Here is a 6,959-nt window from a genome sequence, read left to right as displayed (position 1 = left end):
TTAAGTGCAGCCACGGATGCCACCCCATGGCATTAAAATTGCCAATGCCGCTTTAGCTGCAACACCAAGCAATTCAACATTATCATTGCAATCTGGTGCAAGCAATGCCCATTTATGTCTGGTGATCTCAAGCAACTGTGGCAAGCTAGGAGCAAATATAGTGAGTTTACCTAAGTAACATGGACCTCCAATAGCATTTGCAGGGATATCTTGCCAGGTCCTATCCCTGCAAATCAGAAAAACATCCGGAGGTAAGGCCAAAGCTGTACAATTGTTCCAAACACTATAGTTGTTACCCCTTGTCTCCATGCCATAAACCCCTAAACCCTGCCTAGCAGTGTCATTGTAATCACAGGTGTTATTTGTATTTCTGTACCCATATGGCCCTTTCCAAGTTCCTGTAGCAGGATCTCGGTAATTCATTCTTATTTGTGGTAACACATTTGGTGCTGCTATATTTATTGTTTGAAAATGAATACTTGCAGGAGGGTCTTCTCGGTCCCTAGTCAAACATAAGTGATTCAAGACACCCAATGCCTCGGGCAATCGCTCATCAATGTTCTTGATCTCTTTTAATCTAACTAATTGTTTCTTTAAAACCTGGTGTGATCGTTCAACCATCACTTGGCCCGTGGGAGAATATGGAACACTCATTTTTGGCTGAATCTGTAGGAAAATCCATTCCAGAACTCGAAAATGCTGCCCTATCATTCCACCCTTGCCATCACCCGTGTCACTTATACTACTCCTATTACCTGTGCTTTTAGTGTCAGTGGCATCCTCCTGGTACCATTTCTGTCTTTGTCGCCCCTTACTCTCCCCCCTTTCTTTTTGCCACTGACCGATCACCGCAAATGGATGAGACACACGATTGCTAATTAGGAAAGAGAGTGCAACGCCTGCTATAGGTCTGCAAGCAGTGCCGGCTGCAACCTTAGAAGCTATTTGTGAAAGAGCCTGCCAGTGGTCATTTGGCAGTGTAATCTGCGGCTCTGCACTCCTGCACCACAATAAAGGTAGTAATATGGCTAAATCATTAGCAATGCCCCGCTGCTATGCGCCAACTCGCCACACGGTGGTGGCCGTCGGCCGCTGTTCAGGGACGCCTCTGGTCTCCCGGAGCAGCTCGATGCCGGGTGTCCCTCGTCACAGAATCACAGAATCACAGAATCACAGAATTTCTAGGTTGGAAGAGACCTCAAGATCATCGAGTCCAACCTCTGACTTAACGCTAACAGTCCCCACTAAACCATATCCCTAAGCTCTACATCTAAACGTATTTTAAAGACTTCCAGGGATGGTGACTCCACCACTTCCCTGGGCAGCCTGTTCCAATGCCTCACAACCCTTTCGGTAAAGAAGTTCTTCCTAACATCCAACCTAAACCTCCCCTGGCACAACTTTAGCCCATTCCCCCTCGTCCTGTCACCAGGCACGTGGGAGAACAGGCCAACCCCCACCTCGCTACAGCCTCCTTTAAGGTATCTGTAAAGAGCAATAAGGTCGCCCCTGAGCCTCCTCTTCTCCAGGCTGAACAAGCCCAGCTCCCTCAGCCGCTCCTCGTAGGACTTGTTCTCCAGGCCCCTCACCAGCTTCGTTGCCCTTCTCTGCACCCGCTCAAGCACCTCCATGTCCTTCTTGTAGTGAGGGGCCCAAAACTGAACACAGTACTCGAGGTGCGGCCTCACCAGAGCTGAGTACAGGGGGACGATCACCTCCCTAGCCCTGCTGGCCACACTGTTTCTGATACAAGCCAGGATGCCGTTGGCCTTCTTGGCCACCTGAGCACACTGCTGGCTCATATTCAGCCGACTATCCACCATCACTCCCAGGTCCTTCTCTGCCTGGCAGCTCTCCAACCACTCATCTCCCAGCCTGTAGCTCTGCTTGGGGTTATTGCGCCCCAGGTGCAGGACCCGGCACTTGGCCTTGTTGAACTTCATGCAGTTGACCTCAGCCCATCGGTCAATCAATCAATCAGCCAATCGCGTCGAACCGCGATTCCTTTCTCCGGGTTGGTGTTTGGGGTTTCTCAGTGTCTCTCAGGTGTGTCGGCTCCTGTCAGGGCTCTCCGTGGCTCTCAGGGCTGGCCGTGTTCCTGAAGCGTCTCTCAGGGCTCTCCGTGCCTCTGAAGTTTCTCCGTGTATGTCAGGTCTCTCAGCGTCTCTCAGGTCTCAGCTTCTCTCAGCGTTGGGTACATCTTTACTCCCCAGGGGAGCCTTTACGCAGCCCCACATGCAACAGGAATCTGTGTCTTTGCTCTTTCCAAACAACCCTAAACGTAACTGTAACCGGAGCACTGAGCCGAACCCCAAATGGGACCCTAAAAAACACGTACGACAACACTTTCTCCCATCAAAAAGTGCCTCCAGTGGAAGCCTTTGGGTACACCTTAATTCCCCAGAGGAGACTTTATGCCACCCCACATGCAACTGGACTCTGTGTCTTTGCGCTTTCTGAACAAACCTAAATGTAACTGTAACTGGAGCACTGAGACGAATTTTAAATAGGACCCCAGAAAATGCGTACGGAGCCACTTTCTCCCATCAAAAAGTGCCCCCAACTTAAGCCTTTGGGTACAACTGAACTCCCCAGGGGAGCCTTTACAGAGCCCCACATGCAATTGGACTGTGTGTCTTAGCTCTTTCCGAACAACCCTAAACCTACCCGGAACCGGAACACTGAGCCGAGCCCCAAGGAGGGCCCTTGAAAACACATACGGCGACACTTTCTCCCATCAAAACAATAGTGACCAAGGGCTCAGAGAGCATATGCAAGGAGACGTGATGAAAAGTTCAACCCTGATGAAGACATCTTATTTCATCCACATGACCCTCAGCATCCACCACCAGAAGGCACTGCACAAGCGCAGAAGGGAGGAATTTATGGAAATGACTTCTTGGAGCTAATTTTAATACTATGCGGGGACATGTTATGAATATGTATAGGCATAATGGGAAACCTCATGAATATGTAAATCTTTACTGCGTATAAGCAGAGCAAGTTGCCATGTTAGGCGCATGACTTTGGTGGGACTACCCCCGTGCCGCCCAGAGCTGAATAAACATACCTACTTTATAATCTTACTGATTGTGGAGTCAGCTTTCCATGAGTCAGTAAACCTTTCACTTCTCCGTAGAAGAATTCGTAATGAATTAATGAGTACAAGGGATTGAATTACACAAAATTAGAGAATTTCCAGGGAACTGTCCCTGGAAGTGGGAGAAGAAGAAGGGAGGGTATTTAATCCCTCTCCCCCCCCCGAAGAATCCTGGTAAGTTTGTGGGTTTTATTGTCTTTCTTAATTATTATTTATTAATTACTGTAGGGGTGTCTATATATATACATATATATATATCTGCGTATATATACACACAAATATATACACACACACAATAGATATATTTTAAGATTGTTTTAGTAATACCTATTCTCAATGGATTAGTGATAGGATGGAGGGAAAAATCAGTGTTTCCACTGATCCACATTAATCCAGAACTTCTCTCGAGTTCTATCTTGAAATAATTGTTGGATTTGCACCCAGATACCTAGACTGAAAGGGCCTTGTCCCTGCTGCCTATTCTAGCAGCAGTGGTGTTTGGATTCTCAAGATTACTAACAAGGTCAGATCATACTCAGTCCTGGGAAGGAAAAGATTTTGAAGTTGAGCTCCCTACAGCTTTTAGCTTTTTAGCTTCATGTTGCGATACTTGAGGAGATTTGGATCTTCCAGCCTTTGGTATTTCCCATTCAAAAATTCCTCTGAGGAGTTCTTCATCCTGCAATCTTTGGTGTTTTCTTCTCTACGGCCCTGAGGAGTTCTTCATCATCCAGCTTTTGGGGTTCTCTTCACCACGACTCCCTGAGGAGAGCAATATCATCTAGCTTTTCACGTTTTCTTCACCTTGTGGCCCCCGAGGAGTTCTTCACAGCGCAGCTTTTGGGGTTTCTTCACTGCAGCCTCGGAGGAGTTATTTCTTGAGCAGCTTTGGTTATTTTCTTCCCTGCGACTTGAGGAGCGCTTTTGCGTCCACCTGTGGAGGTTCTGCACACCACGTTTCCCCTGAGGAGAGCATCATCGTCCAGCTTTTGTTTTTTTTTCTTCAGCGTGGCACTTGAGGAGTAATTCTTTTCGGAGCTTATCATATTTTCTTCACCTTGTGTCCTCTGAGGAATGCTTCTGTGTGCTGCGTTAGTTTTTTTTTCTTCAGTGTGCGACCAGGAAGGACTGAATCCTCATGCAGCTTTTGGTGTTTTCTTCATTGTGGCTCCAAGGAATACTGCATTATGCAACCATTGGGGTTCTCCTCACCATGTTTTCCCTGAGGAGAGCTTCATCGTACAACTATTGGTATTGTTTTCACCTTGTTGCCCCTGAGAAGTGCTTCATCTTCCAACATTTGTTTTTTGTTTTTTTTTTTTTTTCTCGTTGCAGGCCCTGAGGATTGCTTCAGCGTGCAGCTTCTGGTGTTTTCTTCAGTGCAGTCGTGAGGAGTTTTGCATTGTTCTGTGTTTGGGGTTCTCTTCAGCACGTTTCCTATGAGTAGAGCATCTTAGTTCAACTTTTGGTGTTTCTGCACTGCAGCCTCTGAGGAGTGATTTGTTGAGCAGCATTTGGTGTGTTCTTCCCTGCAACTTGAGGAGTGCTTCCATGTCCACCTTTTGAGGTTCCTCACCCCACATTTCACCTGAGGTGTTTTTTCATTGTCCAGCTTTTGGTGTTTTCTTCACTACTGCCCTGAGGAATTCTGCATTGTTGAACTTTTGGGGTTCTCCTCACCATGTTTTCCTGAGGAGAGCTTCATTGTACAACTATTGGTATTGTTTTCACCTTGTTGCCCCTAAGAAGCGCTTCATCTTCTAACGTTTGGTGTTTCTTTTCTCATTCCAGGCCCTGAGGATTGCTTCAGTGTGCAGGTTTGGGGGTTCTCTTCACTGTGTCTCATGAGGGTGTCTGCATTGTCCAGGTTTTGGGGTTCTCCACACCACGACTCCCCTGAGGAGAGCTTCATCATCCAGCTTTTCATGTTTTCTTCACCTTGTGGCCTTGATGAGTGCTTCATCGTACAGTGTTTGGTGTTTTCTTCAGTGTGTAACTGCAAAGGAGTGCATCATCATGCAGGTTTCTCCACTCCATGTTTCCCCTGAGGAGAGCTTTTGGTGTTTTCTTCACTGTGGCACCTGAGGAGTAATTCTTCATGGAGCTTTTTACATGTATTTTTTCTTCACCTTGTGGCCCTGAGTGCTTTTGCATGAAGATTTTGGAGTTTTCTTCACTTCACGACCCCAGAGGGCTGCTTCTTCCACCTGTAGGTGTTTTCTGCACTGCAGTCCAAGAGGAGTTTCTTCTTCATATTATCTTTTATGTTTTGTTCATGGTGTGGCTCCATAGTAAAGCTTCATTGTGCAGCTTTTGCTGTTTTCTTCACTGAGCAGCCTCTGAGGTGTGCTTCATTGTACGTCCTTTGTTCTTTTTCTTCATAGTGCTACCCATGATGACTGCTTCATCATGCAGCTTCTTGTGTTTTGTGCAACACATGTTCCATGAGGAGTTCTTCATCGTGCAGCTTTCTGTCTTTTTTTTGACCTTGTGGAGCCTTGGGATTGCTTATTTGTGCAGTGTTTGGTGTTTCTCTACATTGTAATGCCCCTGAGGAGTGCCTTATCCTACCTGTGTTGTTTTTTTCTTCTCTGCACTAACCCTGAGGAGTGTTTCATCAAGCAGTTTGTTGTTGTTTTGTTTTTTGTTTGTTTGTTTTTCTCTTCTACTTCTCCTGAGCAGTGCTTCATCATGCAGATGTGGTGTTCTCACATTCTGTCCCCTGTGGTGTGCTTCTCACTGCAGGTTTTTTGGTGTGTTTGTTTGTTTTTCAGTTCTCTCCCTTGGAGGAGTGCTTTATCGTCTTGTTTTTAATTTGTTTTACACTTTGTGTCCCTTGAGAAGTTCTTCATTTTTCATCCGTCTGTGTTTTCTGTGAAGTGCAGCGTTTGAGGACTGTTTCACCACGCCGCCCTTGAGGAGTGCTTCATTGTTATGTTCTTGTTTTTTTTTCTTCACAGTACAGCCCTTCAGGAGTGCTTCAGTGCGTGAACATGGAGGAATCCTGCAGCTTTTGTGGTGCTTTACTCTGGGACTCCTGAGGAATGTTTCATTGTGTGGCCATTGGAGTCTTCTTATTGTACATTTTAGGTGAGCTTCAGTACTCGGCTCTCAACGAGTGTTTCGCTCTGTGTCGTTCAGTGAGCTCTTCTCAGCAAAGCTTTCCTTATGTTCTTCATTGCACAGGCTACGAGGAGGGCGTTGTTGCATGTCACATGTGGTTTGTTTATTTTTTTTTCTTTTATTTTCATCTTGAATAAGGGGCTTTTTTTTATTTTTTTTTTTTCTTCTTGTTATATTTCTTTCTTTGTTAGGTTTGCTATTGTCATGTGATCTTTACCATCTTTGATAGTTCTTTCCTATTATTGCTACTCTTTCATGTTTTTGAGAGAGGAAATCTTGATTCTCAGTATTTGTTCTACCTATGAGTACTCCACTTGATGGTTCTGTAGCTTAGTTTGTGTTGCTTGATCTTGTGTTCTGGGATGTATATTTAAGTTCACTTTTCGAACCGGAACACTCAGTAGAATAGGGCCATTTCATGGTAGTTTAGGTGGAATCTTTAGATCGGGGTTTCAGCAAAGGATATGGCTGAAGAGGGTTACTGGTGAGCTGGAGAGGGCAGCGTTGTTCTTTTCTTTATTCTACTTTTTTTTCTGTCCTGTGGTGTTTTTTTAATTGCCTTTTTTTTTTTTTTCACCACAAATGGCATTGAGTGTCTGTGAGGCCTTTTCACTAAGGTGGTAGGTGTGAGCAGGGATATTTTTCAGGGCTGTGCATTGTGTGTGTGATGCTGAGTGGTGGAGGTGGCAGCTGGAGGGTGCTCTCACCACAGGAAAGGATGTCAGGCACAAATGAG

This window comes from Aythya ferina (genome assembly GCF_964211825.1).
Source record: "Aythya ferina genome assembly, chromosome: 3".
NCBI lineage: Eukaryota > Metazoa > Chordata > Aves > Anseriformes > Anatidae > Aythya > Aythya ferina.
This window is presented reverse-complemented; position numbering follows the sequence as displayed.